General features: G+C 48.1%; 1 protein-coding gene and 1 long non-coding RNA gene across 21 annotated transcripts in view; both read left to right on the top strand.

Moving 5' to 3' along the window:
- The window catches only part of MSI2 (musashi RNA binding protein 2), a 433,576-nt gene that overhangs the window by 233,099 nt on the left and 182,092 nt on the right, over positions 1 to 18,385 (top strand). The window lies entirely within an intron of this gene.
- LOC144335543 (uncharacterized) lies at positions 3,740 to 18,182 on the top strand. The gene is made up of 3 exons (XR_013406473.1): positions 3,740 to 6,025; positions 16,930 to 17,082; positions 18,077 to 18,182. It is a non-coding gene; the product is annotated as an uncharacterized LOC144335543 (long non-coding RNA).

Raw genomic sequence — 18,385 nt, 5'->3', positions numbered from 1 at the left:
CAGCCAAGTAGGGAGGGGAAGAGCTGCCATTTGAGCTTCACTTGAAGACTAGGCATTTCAGCAGGCAGAGGCAGGAAATATGGCCTGAGCAAGTGAAGTACAGAGGTGGGAAGTGCAGGGGACTTCAGATCACGGGGTGAGGGAGGAGGCTCATTGAGAGAGAAGACCAGTACTATGCTCTGTGGGGCCAGCTCATGAGACCGCAAAGATAATAGCAGCTTTGATGCCAGGCTGGGAATTCTGCCTGCGCTGTTGAGAGCCAGCCATGTGTTCCACACAGGTAAGTGGCCTGGTCAGATCCTGTTCCTGTGTGCTCCATCCTAGTGGTACCTGGGAGTTGTCATCTCCATGCCTCTCTTTTTTCTGTCCCCACATCTCCAGTTATCAATCTTTCTATTCCACCCTAAAAATACCGCTTGCCTCTCTCCCTAGTTGTATGTGGCCCCCATTTCCTCATCACTCATCCCTCAAGTGACAAAACTCTTCTCTTAACCTTCAGTCTTGGCCTCCTCTGGTCTACCCTTTCCATGCTGCCAGAGGGATGGTTTTAAGCTGCGCTGGCCATGTTGTTCCCCTGCTCAATACCTGGCAGCAGCCCTGTCGTCTCCCCAGGAAAGCCTGAGCTCCTTGGTGAGGCTGATGAGGCCCTCCCAGGTGCAGGTGCGCTCTCCATGCCTCTGCCTTCTCACGCACTTGGCTTTAGCCATACCAGACTGGATGCCCTTCCTCTCTCTCGGCTCTTTAAAAGGACTGTGTCTTCTGCTTGAAACTCTCCCTTTGTGAACTCCCATAGCCATCCCTCGGCCAACAGACATCTGCGCACATGCCAGCTCCCTCCCTCCCCGACCCAGTCTGTTGGGTTGCGCCTCCCTCCCTCTATTCTCATAGTGCTTGGTGCCCGCTCTGTGCACACAGCCCGGTGCTTTATGGTTACTTTTTGCCTGCCTGTCCATCATGTCACTAGAAGGTGAACTCCTCCCAGTGCCTAGCTCTGTGCCAGGCTCATGATAGGACCCCAGGAAATGTGTGTGGGAGGGATTAGAAGGAGAGAGCTGGAGGGAGGAAAACCCATTTGGAGCCCAGGGCAGCAGCCCAAGCCACCTTCATTTGTCCCGACGATCAAGCTGGTCCCAGAGTTGGCCTCATTCCTCCGGAGGGCGGTACTAAGATTACTGGAAAAAACAACCAGGGGGAAGCTCATTGGTATATAACGACACCAGCTCCCTTCTCCTCGTCCCAGGAGGAAATGATATTTCCATACCTCCTAAACATCCGCCTTCTTTCAGCATCTGCGGAAGCTTGCTTGAATAATGAAAGATAATCAGCAATGGTTGAAATTTCCTATCCTTGGGCAGGTCTTTTTTTCCTACTATATTACATATTTAAATACATAGACATATTTAACCCCACCTACCTTTTGGGCCAAGTGTTTATGAACTAGGAGACTTGTTCTTCCCCTTAGTTTTGGGGGTACAGTGGTGAGGACCTCTCACTTTTCAGAGCCAGAAACGCAGCTTAAAAATGTATTCAGATCCTGGCCAGGTGCAGTGGCTCACACCTGTAGTCCCAGCACTTTGGGAGGCCAAGGTGGGCGTATCACCTGCGGTCAGGAGTTCGAGACCAGCCTGGCTAATATGGTGAAACCCCGTTTCTACAAAAAATACAAAAAATTAGCTGGACGTGGTGGCGTGCACCTGTAATCTCAGCTGCTTGGGAGGCTGAGGCAGGAGAATCGCTTGAACCCAGGAGGCAGAGGTTGCAGTGAGCCAAGATTGCGCCATTGCACTCCAACTTGGGCGACAAGAGCGAAACTCCATATAAAAAAAAAATGTGTTCAGATCCTGCAAAATGACAGCATATTAGAGCTGGTGGTGTGTAGACGCGGTAAGAGGGAAGATCAGATGTGCGGGCAGAGAGCTCCAAAGTACCCTTCCCATGAGTGCCTCTCGGTTGGAGAGGAAACACACTGCCAGGAGCCAGGCAGTGTCCCAAGGCCTTCACTCTCAGCCCATGCCCAGAGATGCAGCCCCCTCATGCTAATTTATGTGTCATCAGAGTCATTAAGGGTCATTAAGAGCCTTGGGTTCTGGTCGCAGCTCTGTTGCCAACTGGCTGAGTAGACTTCCGCAAGCCACATGGTTTCTGGGACCCAGGTAGCCCTCATCTGCCAAAGAAGGGAGTCAGGTGAAATCTCCAAGAGTCTATCCTGCTTCCCAGTTCCATGAGTTTATGAAAGATGCAGGGATGTGGTGTTGGTCGTGGGGTCTGATGGAACTTCTCAAGGGAGAACATGCCCCTAAAGAGGCATGTAGCAGCCGGGGAGGGATGGAAGGGGAGTGAGGGCTGGAGACTTTGGGGGTCCAGGAGCAGGTGCTCCCAGCTGCTTGTGGCAAGAGAGGAAGAGAGTGAGACACTGAAGAGAAGGGCAGGTCTGCAAGCAAGGAAGAAGCAGCCAAATGGCCCTGGGGTTCTGACCATGAGCTTTGGAATTCCAGAGTGGCCAGGAGGTTCCTGGCACAGCCAGTCCCTCAGTGGACAGAGCCCGGTGGGGCCAGCTGGTACAGCCCAGCAGCTTTCCCAGAACCTCTGTGGGTTGCATGCCTGGGAGGACTCAACCAGCACTGGCTCCTCTTCTTCTGTCCTCAGAAGCATCTCCATCTTAACTCCTCCCTGGCACATGCAGCTCCTTCTCAATTATTTATCAGTAGCAGCATCCATATTAGCCCACTGTGTGCCAGGCACAGTGCCGGACACTGGTGACCCAGACACTGGCGACCCAGCTATCATATGCTATGCATTCTGGCCACCCCCATGACCTGCCGCCCTTCTAATGCGTATTTACCTTCGGGTTCTTGGAGAAGGGGAGGTCATAACCCAGCTGGAGTGAGGACCCTGAAGGCTTTTACCTCTGCCCTGTGACCCCTCCACTCAGCAGATGATAAAGACTTTGCTAAGAAACAGGACTTGGGGAGAAAGAAGAAAAGCAACAAAGTGGGTTATTTCTAAGTCCAAGTATCTCTAGGTGTTGTACCTCTGTGGACACTGCAAACTAATGTTTTTGTTATTTGAAGGAAGAGGAATTAGGGTGAGCAGGAGGGTGAAGAGAGGGTGGTTGAAAAGTACAGATGTTGGGCTCTATGAACGACTTATGTTTGCTTTAAATTCTCATAGGAGACTCAAAACTAAGAATGTACCTAATGGTAGCAGGCAGTGGACAAAAGATCACAGACCGTGGCTGTCTCCCAGGGCAAGCTCTTTAGTCTCCCTGATCCTGAATTCCCTCATCTATAAAATGGGGATCATCAAGCCTATCTGGAAGGGTTGCACTAGAGATGCAGGTGAAATTGTGGATGTATGATGCCTGCCACCCAGTAGATGCTAATTCTCCTTTCTCTTGCTTATTTAGCAACAGGCTTCCTTTTAGGCCCCATAGAGACCTCTCCTTTGTTCTCTTAAGTCTAATGTGTTTAGATCTATTGTTGACACCTGATGGAATTTGCCAAGTGTCTTGAGGTGGCTACAGTGCCAAAAGGCTTGTCCTTGGCAGGTACCATGTTTCAGTTTCTCAAATCTCCTCTGGCAAGACTTCTGCAGACATCCTCTAATCAGAGTTTGGGGGCTACTTAAATGATTAGTCCCACTGAAGGTAGACCTCTGCTTTGAAAGCGGCCCTCTGTTGTCCAGGAAGGGCTTGTGCATGCCTTTACAAGAGGTCACGTAAAGCATGGATGGGACAGCAGTTGGGTTGGGTTCACTTGTGTGTCCTAGCTCCCGAAGTAAAGGGACTATCCTTGCCAAAGGAGAAATATTTGGAATAAAATACCATGGCTCATGTTTCAAGATATCATAGGCCCAGAAGCGACCATGATCTTCGTGAGATGCCCTGATGTTTTGTTTCTGTGGGGGCACATCATAAAAGAACTTGGGTTAAACATTTTGGCCTGCTCCTCATTTCCCAGCTCCAATCTTCCAGATTTTCTGAATAGCTGACATGCCTTCTGGGGGGAAATTTTGCATTCTCCGCTTCCTCTACCTCTCTTTCTTCCTCTCTGTTTTTTTCTTTTTTAGCCAGGGGCAGCAGCTTAGTACTTGGAACCTGCCACTTAGAATGGCTCAGACTCCTTGGAGCCAAGGGGCATGCTGGCAGTTTCTGCCAAGCACCTGGCCAGGGTTCCGGGGTGGGCAGGACGGATGGGAGGTGTCACACTGCCCCTCGTGGGCCATTGCCTCACAGCTTGCAGCTGTCCTGGCACTGGGATAAAAGGGCTTATCCTTGAGACCTCAGGAGTGTTTCTGCCAAGCGCTCGCATTGGTCAGTTGATTTGGATTCTCCCGTGGTGGGGAGTTACCTGCTTCTTCCTATGTCTGTTTTCTATTACAAGACCTGGCTAGAGGCCTCTCTGAGAGTGCAGTCAGGCGCAGAGCCCGGCAGAGGCGTTGAAGTAGACAGGTCATGGAGTGAATGAGCGAAGGAACTCTGAGATTCTGGGGTGTTAACTCTTGGAATACCCAGATCCTACATAGCTGCAATTCAGCAGAACATTGACCCTGGCAGCTAGAATACTTTTCAGACTAGCTGAGGTCCTGGAAAGCAGCCCAGGAGGACACTTGGGGCAGAGGCAGCCAGCCTGGAGTTCAGCATTTGTGGCTGATAATAGACCTTGGATAAATAGAATATAGACATGTTACATCTCCGGATGCAGAGTTCCTGCAGCCAGGGGGTCTTGACCTTTGGGGGTCCTCTTTGGGAGGGCCTGGGGTCAGATGGGGGTGAACTTGGGCCCAAGTCCATCAGAGAAAATGTGGAGAGTTGGGGCAGAGACCAATGGCTGCCAATCCTCACTTCCAGTTCCTGCCAATCCTCACTTCCAATTCACGAATCATTGCGCCTTCCTGCAGGAGGATGGCCAACGCCATAATGATGATGATGATGATTTTTTCAAAGCCTTCATGACTGCTCTAATGACAGGCATATGAAGCCACAGTTTGCCTCCTTCCTGCTCTTCATTCAACCTTTCTAGCCTGGCAGCTTTGCCTCAGTTTTCCTCCCTGGATGATGAATCCACAAGTCTGGCCAGAAGGAAGATGAACATTACTCTGCAAGTCATCATTTTGTACTTTTAAAACTTATTTTCTTTCTCTGAGTTCTGTATTAGTGTTGTAATTTGCTCCTGATACCACCTAAATCGTTTGTGATTAAAGCTTTTCTACCTTTTTTTTGTTTAAAAAAAAACAAAACAGATTTGCTGCCTGGAGTTCACGTATTAACAAAGATGAAAAAGATAGTGTCTGACTTATAATGTACTGAATTGCTTAAGTCTTTCATTTGTAATTCTCGACAGTATTCCTCTAGTAAAGCGAGGCATCGTTCTGTTGTCGGGGTCTCAGTAATCCCCATGAAAAAATGGGGGAAGGATTTGTGAGACATTCTGCATGAGTACTGAAGGTGATGGACAAGTAAAAATCAGGACAACGTAAATTACTCAGTATCTTTCTTCCCCACAATTATTTTCACTGTGACATTACTATATTGGTAAGTCCTCTGGGTCCCTTTAAGGTCAAGAAATCAGGAGATAAAAACCTTGTAGCATTTGACCTGATCAATACTGAGGGTTCTCAAATAGATATCGAAGTCTTTGGCAGCTGATGCTGGATGGGCAAGGGAAAAACATAGTTTTTGATAGGTATTGCAGAAATTTCAGCAGCCGCTGATTACATGGGGCCTCTTTCCCATGTGTCTGATGTGCGGTGTGCCAGTCTGGGGAGGAGTGAGGGACCTCCATTTGGGTTCTCAGTTTTTGTTGTTGTTGGTGTTTGAGATGGAGTTTTGCTCTTGTTGCCCAGGCTGGAGTGCAATGGCACGATCTCAACCTCCGCCTCCCGGGTTCAAGCGATTCTCCTGCCTCAGCCTCCCGAGTAGCTGGGATTACAGGCACCCGCCACCACACCCAGTTGATTTTTGTATTTTTAGTCGAGACGGTGTTTCACCATGTTGGCCAGGCTGGTCTCAAACTCCTGACCTCAGGTGATCCACCTGACTTTGCCTCCCAAAGTGTTGGGATTATAGGCGTGAGTCACCACATCCAGCCTGGGTTCTCAGTCTTTTGTGGAATATCTTTGTTCTTCCTCCATTTTCCATCGGTTTTCCACTTTGGGGAGATGAGAATTCATTAAAACAGAGTGAGCCAGTGTAGGATGGGGTAGGGAAATGAAGCCCACTGTAAACTCTGTGGGTGCTGAGAAACCTCAGGCTCCTAGGTAAAAGGAGAAAATCCAAGGTGATTTTCCAGACACTGCTCAACTGTGCCACTAGAATTCTGAGTTCTGGCCAGTGAGCTCTAAAGGTCAGGTAGGCACCTTGGAGACCTGAGGAGCAACCATCTTTGCTTCATATTCTACCTGTGGTTGCTTTTCAGCAGTTTTGGGAATGGGAGCTTCAGGGCCTTTTATGTCCTTTGCATTGTCTGAAGAAAGGTAAAAGGAGCGATTGCTGTTACACTAGGGATTTCTGATCTGTCTCATGATAAAATCTGGTTGCATAGTTGATCTTCAGCAAAAGAGGAAGTGATTAATGAAATTGCTGTCCTCATCTGCCACCTCCCCATCCTTTTATTCTTTGGTTTTTAAGTGTGGTGAAAATATCAATAAAGAGGCTGGCCATTCTGTTCCCAGTCAATGAACACTTGCCATGGGATAGTCCTTGCCCGGTGGAGATCCAGCCCACACGGGCACCGTTGCATTGCCTGTGGGTCATAATGTTTTAAGGAAATTCTATTCAGTTGCCCTCTGAGTCCCTCCAACTAGATGAAGGCATTCCAGATCACAGGGGAGGCGGGAAACAGTCTTGAGCTGCGGGTTGATCTTGTCTCCTAGTCACAAGAAAGAATATTAGAGATCGGATCATCTCATCTGCCTGTGGTCATTATTACTAAAACCTTCTTCAGCGGCCCAAACCGCAGTAGGAGGTACGCCCTGCTCTTCCTCCTCTTGGGGCCATTTTCATGTGGGCGTGAAAATGATTGACAGGCTGTGAAGTATCTGTCCCAGCATCACCCAACACTGAGGTAGGCAGAGCAGGTAAAGTTTTAATTCCCATGATACAGATGAAAAAACTGGCCCTGTGCAGAAGTTAAGTGGTTTGCATGAGCCTGGGAGCTGGCACTGCAGGACAAGTCTACCTGCTACAGACGAAGTGCTCTTGGCCCCTCGGGGTTCTGCCTCTGGTCACTCTCTACATAGCAGAAGCTCCACTGGCTCTTTTGTCTTCACAACCACTGGGTGCGATAAGGCAGTGAGGGTTATGACGATACCCGTTTTCACAGATAAGGAAACAAGGCTCAGAGAGGTTAAACAACAGAGTCCTAATTCCTTTTGTTGGACAATTCATTTTGTTATATTTCATTCCCACCCTCTGCGGTACGGGAGACGCATTAAAATATAGTATCCTGATTTTTAAAGAGAAGGTAACGTTAAGGCCAGGAGGTTTGTGATTTGCCCAAGTTCACTGTGGGCTTCTGGACTCCCATGCCCAGCAGCCTCCATGATGCAGAAGTGTCCCACAAGAGCCTAGTGTTTTGATTCTTTTTTGGTGCCAGGAGACAGACTATGGACCTGGAGTGGGTTTGGGGGCTGGAGAAGTAGAGGAGGTGGAGTTTCTAGCAGAGGCGTATATTGTGGTGGTAATAAGACCAATAACTACATAAGGACCTGCGTTTGGTCTTAGCAGTGAAAATTGCATCTTTAGCCTTATAGGGAATGTTGTTTTCGTCCATAAAATAACCTGCTTTGAGCACCTCTGTTGTGCTGGGCACCATTCCAGTTGCTTTTGCATCTGCTCTTTAATTTAATCCTCTCAGCAATGCTAGGAAGTAGGTATCTGCCTCTTTTTTCCTCAGTTGAGGAACTGAGGCTTGGTGAGTTGAAGAAACTTGTCCCGGACCACACACCTGGTCCATGGCCATGCCACGTGGTCATTCAGCAAACGCTGAACACATGCTGTGTGCCAGGTACCATGCCGGGCACCAGGGATAAATCAGTGAACAGAACAGAAACAAATCCTGGTCATGACAGAACTCAACTCAAGTGGAGAGACATAGGATAAACAGCAAATATACCAAAAAAGAAAATTACATAGCACAATTAGAAAATGGTAGGAGCCACTTAAATAAAACAACAGTGAAACACAGTGTAAAGGAGATTAGGAAGTACCTGGAGTGGGTTGTAATTTTACATCAGCTGGCCAGGCTGGGCCGCAGGGAGAGGGCTTGGAGGAGGTGAGGGAGTGAGCCCTACAAGATGTCTGACCTGACGCTGTCTCCTCAGAAAGAAAGGGAGGCCCAGCAAGTGGGAATGACTTGGCCAAGGTTACCCACTGAGTTAATGTCCAAACTGGGTCAAGAACCGAGGGATCCTCACAGCTGCCTTAGAAAGCTTCACGTGGGCCAGGCATGGTGGTTCACGCCCATAATCCCAGCATTTTGGGAGGCCGGGGCAGGTGGATAACCTGAGGTCAGGAGTTCGAGACCAGCCTGACCAACATGGCAAAACCCTGTTTCTACTAAAAATACAAAAATTACCTGGGCGTGGTGGCGCACGCCTGTAATCCCAGCTACTCAGGAGGCTGAGGCAGGAGAATCACTTGAACCCAGCAGGCAGGGGTTGTAGTGAGCCGAGACTGCACCACTGCACTCCAGCCTGGGTGACAGAGCGAGACTCCGTCTCAAAACAAAACAAAACAAAACAAAGAAAGCTTTACTTGGCTTCTCTCTATCCTCTGAACATCTCTGACCTGGCTCTCTTGATAAGTCAGTCTCTGTGTCCAAGTCTCCATGTCTGCCTTCCAGCCTCTTCCGCAGCCTTCAACCCTTGTGGCATTGATTCCTGGTGCTCCCACCCTAGCCCCTAAACCTTCTCTGTCCTCAAAAGTCCCATATGTCTTCTCTCTTCAGATAAACATACATCTCTTCACCCCAGCATCCCAGCGCCCTGAGTGAGGAATTAATGCTTTTTTATTTGAAGAGATCGGCTGCTGTCATTTTTGATATCTTCTGTTTTTGTATGCGGGAACGCAGAGCACAATTAGAATACAGTTATATATCCTCATAGTTATTAAAGCTTGGATTAACATGACATAAAGTTTTGTCTAGGGAGTCTTTTGCTATGGCTCAGGGAGCATTTTTTGTGACAGTAATAGGCTACAGTTAATATACTTGAATGATACTAGAATCTGTGTTATAAGGCAGAACAAAAGGGGTTTATCTGAAGCTGAATTACAAAGGTGGAATTATCACTGCGAATGATCCACAGAGATCTGGGGCTTAATTATTGTCGCTTGTGTCATTTCGGCATAATACGGGTAGTTACCGGAGCAGAGCAGAAGTGCGGGAGGGCCAGCCTGTCAATCACCCGGTGGATGCCAGGACTCCCACCCCTTACGCTTAGCACCACGCTGGCCGTGTGCCCTATGGAGCCATGGGAATGGATCCCTTTGGTCATCTGTGGCTACGTGGTACTTTCAGGTTTTTTAATGTTTTAATGACTCCCCTGTCCTACCTCCAGCCTAGTCTCCCTCTCCCCATTTAGGTCATTTGCCCTCTTGGCCCCGTCGAACCTTCCAGGAGGCTGATGAACGGTCTCATACACCGATGGCATTTTCTCAGCCCGGTGAGGCCACCACCACCTTTCAGAGCCTAATTGTTTTGACAAGCGGAGGAGGCAAGCTAATGTGCTCTGTCAGCCATTTGGTCACATTTGGTCAAAGCCAGGTGTCTGGTTGCAAATAGGTGCACTCAGGTAAACCACATCCCCCTGTGCTCCGGGAGGACAGATCGCGCAGGAGGCGGGAGTGCTGCGCGCAGCCCTTCCCCATCCCTGGCTCCAGCGTGCTCATTCTCCTCCCTACTCCCAGTCAAGTCCAAGGGTGAAGGATGGAAACAAGACAGTTCAGCACCTGAACAGGGCAGGGCATCCAAAGGCTTTTAGAAATGCTGTTAGATTTATAGGGACCATCATCCTCTTCTTACTATTTTTATTATCATTTTTCATTATCCACCTGCCAGGTATACAATTACAACTTGTTTTGTTGGTGGCTAAATTCAGCTGTCCTCCTCGCCTTACTGTTAACCAAGAGAAGTATGGCCATTTTAAATGGCCAAAGTGTTTCTATTGGACCCTTTAACTTTTTTTTTTTGAGATGGAGTTTCACTCTTGTTGCCCAGTCTGGAGTGCAATGGTGCAATCTCAGCTCACTGCAACCTCTGCCTCCCGAGTTCAAGCGATTCTACTGCTTCGCCTCCCGAGTAGCTGGGATTAAAGGTGCCTGCCACCATGCCCAGCTAATTTTTGTATTTTTAGTAGAGTCAGGGTTTCACCACGTTGGCCAGGCTAGTCTCAACCCCTGACCTCAGGTGATCCACCTGCCTCAGCCTCCCAAAGTGCTCGGATTACAGGCATGAGCCACCGCACCCAGCCTATTGGACCCTTTTAAATGTGGCTTTTTCTGCCAAACTTGTTTTCTGAGAGGTCATTGCGCTGGTGCTTTTTGAAAAGCTACTCTGAGTGTAAAGCGAGGAAAGGGAACAGGTCTTTGGCAGGCGGCTGTGTGTGGCGGGAAGTGAACCGGGAAGGTGCTGGGTGTGGTCTCCTCCCACCCTCCAGCAGTGCTAGGGAGCTGAACTTGTTTGCGAACAGAGAGGTTCAGGAACGTCGAGTCTTTGTCAGGTTTATGTGGCTGGAAAATCAAAAAGACAACTACGTCTTTCTACGTCTGAAGGCCATGTTTTTTCAGCTAGACCTGTACCTTTTTTTTAAAGTATGGTCTTCTAAATACCTCGTCAGAGATGACTTTGGACCCTTATCCAAAATGAAGATTCCTGGGCCCCACCCCAGAACGACTGAAACACGCTTGCTGAAGGGGCAAGCAGCTTGGGCTGGGCATTTAACAAGTCACCAGGTGTGACGGATGCACGCACAGGTAGTTGGGGGCCACTGCACTGTCCGGACAAGCTGACGACAGCTCCAGCCCTGGTGTTCCCATGGAGGCCTAGGGATTCGTTTGAACACCACATGTCCCCAAATACTCTTCATACCAAGAGAGCTGGTCCTTGGTACATTATACCCTACTGGGCTGGGGTAACAGAAAGTGGGAGGAATGACCTCAAATTAAATGAAAGCCAAAGGGAACATGTGGGATTTTCTTCATATCTCCCATTTAATAAATGAGAGAACTGAGCCTGCAAGTGAGAGAATTCCGTGCTGAAGGACATACGTTCAACACAGCAGATCTGGGCCTAGTAGCTGTTACCCCAGCTACCCTTAAAAAGTAAATATCCATCACCAATTGCCTTCTTATTGCTGCGATGATTTAAAAGAAGAGTTGGTTTTAATTAGAATAAACGTGGTATTTTTCTTGCTGCAACAAGGCCTTCAAACGGGGAAAAAAATCTCAATACCCCAATTATGCCAAAGCATTCCCAGTCCTATCCAGGAGTAATTAAAAAATACAGCTGACGCTTGTTCTCTTGCTTGTTTTTAAATGAATAGCTAAGTATCTGTCAAGATGATGAGGGCCTAGGCTGCTGACGGCTTTACCATCTCAGTTTGCTCCCAGGAACCACAGAGATGAGAACACGAAAGTTGTTGTTTTGAACTGTGAGGCACCTGGCTACCCCAGGCACGCGCATTTTGTGGTTGGTGGAGATCGTCTCCCCAATCCCAGTACCAAAAGGTGGGATGGAAGGCCAGGCTTCATGTCCACATTCTTATGCTTGGAACACATCGCTTCTTTCCCCATGGGCAGCTGAAGTGGCTTCTTCCGGTGCTGTGCAGGGAACTCAGCTTCTCTGCAGTACCCAGCGTGTTTTGAGGATCGTTGGGTAGAATTAGCTTGGCTTTGTTGGGGGAAATCCCCTAGTTGCAATTCACTTTTTAATTAGTTCATGGAACCTTTATTTCTAAAAGATGCCACCAAGTGAATTGAGAAGTCATTTTACATATTGACACCATCCATTTGGTGACAATTGACTTTTTTCCCTCAAGCTAAGGGCAAAGCCAGACACAGTGGCTAATGCCTGTAATCCCAGCACTTTGGGAGGCCAAGGCGGGTGGATCATCTGAGGTCAGGAGTTCGAGATCAGCCTGGCCAACAAGGCACAACCCCCTCTATACTAAAAATACAAAAATTAGCCAGGTGTGGTGGTGCATGCCTGTGATCCCAGCAACTCGGGAGGCTGAGGCAGGAGAATTGCTTGAACCCGGGAGGTGGCGGTTGCAGTAAGCTGAGATTGTGCCACTGCACTCTAACCTGGGCAACAGAGTGAGACTCTGTCTTAAAAAAATAAAAGAAAGGCAGCTAAGGGCAATTCTGTATGCATTCTTCTCACCCCACCCACAACACACATACTTTTCTAAAGACAAAATCAAGGGCAGACTTGAAAAGGAAATAATCACAAAAGTTACGATAGCATTTGGAGTTCTTAATATTTACCCATCAGTTTACAGCATGTTTTTATATATGTGGTGTTCCAGTTATCTATTGATGCATAACAAATCACCCAAAAACTTGTTGGCTTACAACAACGGCAATCATTATGTTATTTCTCGTGGTTTCTATGGAGCAGGAATTTGGGCGGGACTCAGCTGAGTGGTTCAGGCTGGGAGCATCTCATGAGGTTGCAGTCAGACATGAGGTTGCAGTTCTAGTGGCTGTAACTAGCACAACAGGGGCTGACCAAGCATCTCTCTCCAAGGGATCTCAGGACTTCTCCCCATGGTGTTTCTGCATGAGCTGGTTTGAGCTTCTTTACATCATGGCTGCCTCAGGCAGTCAGACTCCTTATACAGCAGCTTAGGGCTGGAGCACCAATGTTTCCACAGACAAGGCAGAAGCGTGTTCACTTTTTTTTTTCTTTTTACCTAACCTCAAAGGTCAAACAACACAAGTGAGTCTCAAATTCTCAACTAGAATGAAGGGGAGGGGACATAGAGCTCACCTCTGGATTGGAGGCGTATTGAGCTCCTATCATAGATAGCATGTGGCATCGGGGAGATATTATGGAAATACCTTAGGAGAATGCAGTCTGCCACATGTGGTCACTCTCAGACACGCTCAGGAGGGGTAGGCGGTCTTATTATCCCCATTTTACAAACTGGAAACTCAAAGCCAGAGAGGCGAAGTAATTCGCCTGTGGTCACTCAGATCCTAAGTGGATATTAGAACTCATATCCTGAGGGATGTGAGAAAAGGGGAAAGAAGGCAGCACCAATTAGCTTGTCCAGGTGACATTTGGGGGCAGGTGGGACTTGGTGGCTCTATACCTCAGATCTCTCTTTGGCGCTGTATGAAATGAGTTGTGTTTTTTTTTTCTCTCTCTCTCTTTCATATAGACTCTTGGGTGCAGGGAGGCAAGAGCCAGGTGGAGTGGACTGGTAAGAGGAGGAGCGAGCTCTGGAGGAAGACGGTGGACAGTTGCCCGCTTGGTCGAGCAGCTGATTTTTTACAACCACTGTCAGGAGAGGAAGGGCCACCCGGGTCTGTAGGTTGTGTGTGTTGACCAGGCTTTACCCAGAGCACTGTCCTATCTCTTCTGAAGACCAGGGCACTCAATGAAGGACAAGTCCAACTGTGGCCTTTAAATTAGAAGACTAGCCAGGTGCGGTGGCTCACACCTGTTATCACAGCGTTTTGGGAGGCTGAGCCAGGCCAATTGTTTGAGCTCAGGAGTTTGAGGCCACCCTGTCTCTACCAAAAAAAAAAAAAAAAAATTAGCTGGGGCATGGTGGCGTGTACCTATAGTCCCAGCTACTTGGGAGGCTGAGGTGGGAGGATCATTTGAGTCCAGGAGGTCAAGGCTGCAGTGAGTTATGACTGTGCCACTGCAGTACAGCCTGGGTGACAAAGTGAGACCCTGTCTCAAAAAACAGAAAAAAAAATCACCAATATGATTAATAATAATAATAGCAGCATCAAGAGCCTGTATTTCCTGTGTGTTTCCATGTGTGTAAATGCTCTGTCACACCATCTCATTTCACCTCGTTTCATTCTCCCATAAAGAACATTCTGTTAACTGGAGTTCAGAGGGTAACTTGTCCTACCACTCGCCCAAGATCACCGTGTGGTTCCTGAGTGTAAGGTGTGAAGCCGAGTCTCTGTGGCCCTGGGGCCCGAGCCCTCAACTACCCTGGTAGGGTCCAAGCTGAGCACTGCAGGGCCTTAGTCTAGAGGAACGGCTTGACTAAGGACATCTGCAAGAGAGTTTGCTGTGTTGAGCTGAGCCCCTCTGCCAGACGTGTCAAAACAAATGCTTTTGTGTGTTTACTGCCTCACACGCTCAGCCAGAAGCTCCTGTTTTATCATCTGCTTTAGACTGAGGGGAAGAGCCTTCATCAATAAGGACCTGACTCACTCTTCTTCCCACAGCCCTGGGCCAGGCCCTGTTAGCTCTTAAGAAGGCAGCTTAGCCCTCAAGAGTGGTCCTGCCTCCAAGCTGCCCCCACCCCAGCCCTGTAGGTCTGTGCACAGAATATTGTTAGATTGATTTTTCCAAGTCATCTCTCTCAGTGCCTAAAACAGATTCTGGCATGCTCAGGGAAGTTCTTTAGAATGACCAAATGAACAGTACATGTTCTGATTCATCTCCCCTCACTACTGTCAGGGTGAAACCAAGTTCAGCCATTGGCAATGAGACAGACCTAGAATAGCCCCCGCTCCTGGAGATTTTATTCACAGACCCTTCAGGAGAGCCTGCCCTTATAGACACAGTCATTACATGTCTTGGGTTTTTCAGGAAGATTTAGATTTTCTGTGTCAGATGATATATTTAAGATAACTCCAGTCACTGTGTAGCCCTGCAGGACAACAATTTATTACAGGTCTATTTCAATTTTTGAAACTTATAGTAGAGACAGTTGCTAAGTTCAAGCCCTCAGAGCTCACCTCCGGGTTGCATAGCCAGTTTCTAGGAGGGTCCTGGGTTTCAAGAGCAGGAGATTCCCCTCATCCTCCACTCCTGGGGTATAGGCAGATACAGAGTACAAGGTTCAGAAGGGCCCACCAGCAATGTGGGGCTCTCCAAGGGTCTTTTAGGAAGGAGACCTCAGGGGAGAGAGAATGAGTTGGGGCAACCAATAGGAAAAGGGCTAAGAATCACGTTAACATTTATGAAATGGTCCACTTGCACCTGGCATTTCACACTTGACACCTGGTTCTTTACCACATTAAAAGATGGGTTTAACTTTTCTCATCTTACAGGTGACGTGGTGCAGAGTTTAAGAGCATGGGCTCTGGGGTCCACTGTTGGGTTTAAATCCAGGTTCTTCTCCTCATAAACAGGATGAATTTAGCCAAATTGCTCAGCCCTCTGGATTTCAGTTTCCTCACTGATACATGGAGATGACGATAATAGTGCCTCCTTTGAAGGTCTAATGTGTGAATTGAACTAGATAGCTTTGTGAAATGCCCGGCATAGTGTCAGATCTACAGTAATTGAGTATAAGAATTAGCTGCTATTATTATTGTTGTTGTTTGAGGGATACAGACAGGGATGACGAAGGTGACTCTGAGATATATTAAATCACCACTCATCATTCTGCCATGCAGGAAGGTCTGGGTTGTAGATTTAAGCCTTCTAGCATCTAATGCTGGGTCACTACTGTGATCAGAGGTCCTGATGAGGCTGTGTGTGTGTGTGCGTGTAGAGGCGCATGTATTGGGAGCCGGCCACCCTCCCTTCCCCAGCACCATTACATACCCAAGCTCTACTCTCACCTTACAGCCCACCCTCCATGGCCCCAAAGTGGTCTTGGGAGCAGATGCACAGCTGGTAGATTGGGTCTGGGCTCTGGCTTGCTCACCAAGCCCTGAGCTTCTGTTTATGACTAATTGCTTTGTTTGTTCTGTATGAGACAATTTTTTTTTTTTCAGTGATTTACTCCTCTTTGTAATTAGGTGTAGTGATTAGAATCTTGTTCCTATTACAATGGAGTTTTCCTTTTAATTCATGCACATTCTCCAGGCCTATCTCCGTCTGTTCCATTGATTGTCCCCAATTGGCTTTTCCCAAGCTATCATATAAATCACAGTTCAGGGGTGACTTAGAGACTGATGTGAGTCCAAGGAATGAAAGAGAGCTGATGGGGAGTTTTGTTATATTCAGCTATGCAATAGTGATACATACTTAAGGATGAAGTCTCAATAAATCAGGGCACAAGGAGTTGGCAAATTAGTAAGTGTTCTTTACTATATCTTCTGCATGTACTTTTTTTTTAATTAAAAGTATCATTACACACACATATACATTTTGCTAGGAAAAGGTCTGAAAAATAAACACTGAAATGTTAACAGTGGGTGATTTGTATTTTCTTCTCTTTGCTCATAGGCAGTTTCTGCCATGTATATATAATACATGTATTAAAAAATAAGAGGTTTTGCAAGCCCTCCTTTATAACAGAAACAGCACATTTGTCAGCTAGCCCAAGGCCACTGCACACATCAGCAAAAGACTCCAGGTCTTTAAAGTCCCAGAGCAATTGCTCAGTCCCCAGAGCTGCCGTTCGTCCGTCAATCAGTCAAAACGTAGTCACTGAGTCTTGGGTCTGGGGTGAGGGGCAGAGAAGGCATAAGATGCGGTTCGTGTTCACGGGCGCTTATGATTTAGGAAGTGACTTGTTTTTTGTTTTGTTTTTTGTTTTGAGACAGAGTTTTGCTCTTCTTGCCCAGGCTGGAGTGCAATGGCACAATCTTGGCTCACCGCAACCTGTCTCCTGGTTTCAAGCGATTCTCCTGCCTCAGCCTCCCGAGTAGCCGGGATTACAGGCATGCACCATCACAACTGGCTAATTTTGTATCTTTTTAATTTAAAAAAAAATTTTTTTTTTTAGTAGAGACAGAGTTTCTCCATGTTAGTCAGGCTGGTCTCGAACTCCCGACTTCAGGTGATCCACCCACCTCGGCCTCCCAGAGTGCTGGGATTACAAGCGTGAGCCACCGCACCAACTTTTTAGTTGTTGTTGTTGAGACAGTCTCACTGTTGTCCAGGCTGGAGTACAGTGGCGCAATCTCGGCTCACGACAACCTCCGCCTCCCAGGTTCAAGCGATTCTTCTGCCTCAACCTCCCGAGTAGCTGGGACTACAGGCGTGCGCCACCATGCCCAGCTAATTTTTGTATTTTTACTAGAGACGGGGTTTCACCATGTTGGTCAGGCTGATCTTGAACTCCTGACCTCATGATCCACCCCCTCAGCCTCCCAGAGTGCTGGGATTACAGGCGTGAGCCACCGCACCCGGCCAGGAGAGAGGTTTTTGACAGAAACTTGCTCCCTGACCATGGCTCTGACCTCTCGAATTCCCCAGACTTTGGTTTCTCCTCCCCGGATCCTCCTCCTTCATGATGCTGTGAAGGTGACCAGTGCCAGGGCGTTGCCTTCTCGGTTCTGCCTCTTCCTGCAGGGCACTCTCCCTTCCCGTGGTCTCCCATCCAGCCTCCTTGTTGCTAGCTCTTGAGGCTGTGTGCCCTCCCATTATGACCTCACAAGACAGCCCCCGGGAATCTCCTCATGCCTTTCCTGCAGTTTTCCCTTCTGTGGAACACGGACAAAGGCTTGTTCTTCCTAAGTAAAGGGGCTGGAGAGAATTCAGTGGAATGACTGACCGGTGGACTCGACCGGAGGTGTGCGTCTGAGGGGACCTAGATGTGATGTTGGAAGGCAGGGTAACTTGCCTCGAACCATGAGTGCTTGGATGTTTCCCTGTGGGCAGTCAGAGGCATGAAAGGTTTGCAGTGATCCATCAGGAAAAGTAACCGGGTCACAGTCAGTGATGCCAGGAAGGAGGCCATCTTGTGTTAGGTCACAACTTAAGGTTCTGAAGCAAAGAGAGTTGTAGGAAAAGTGGCCAGGCATGATGGTTCACGCCTGTAATCCCTGAACTTTGGGAGGCCAAGGCGGGTGGATCAGCTGAGGTCAGGAATTCGAGACTAGCCTGGCCAATATGGTGAAACCCTGACTCTACTAAAAATACAAAAAATTAGCCAGGCAGGTGGCGGGCGACTGTAATCCCAACTATTAGGGAGTCTGAGGCAGGAGAATTGCTTGAATCCAGGAGATGGAGGTTGCAGTGAGCCGAGATCACGCCATTGCACTCCAGCCTGAGCAACAAGAGTAAAACTCCATCTAAAAAAAGAAAAAGTAAGGAAAGGGGAGAATGGGGGTCCCATCAAAGGAAGAAATAATAGAATGGGATGGGGTAGCTTGGAAGAGGGAGGACCGAGCAAGAGCGTAAAGCTTGCAACTGCGGGAGGTTAGGGTCACTGGTGGAAATGGAGTCTAGGGGAAGGTGTGTATGTCACTGTTAAGATGTACTGGGGTTGGAGGTCCCAGAATATCCACATC

The sequence above is a fragment of the Macaca mulatta genome, chromosome 16, assembly GCF_049350105.2.
Source record: "Macaca mulatta isolate MMU2019108-1 chromosome 16, T2T-MMU8v2.0, whole genome shotgun sequence".
NCBI lineage: Eukaryota > Metazoa > Chordata > Mammalia > Primates > Cercopithecidae > Macaca > Macaca mulatta.
This window is presented reverse-complemented; position numbering and strand designations above follow the sequence as displayed.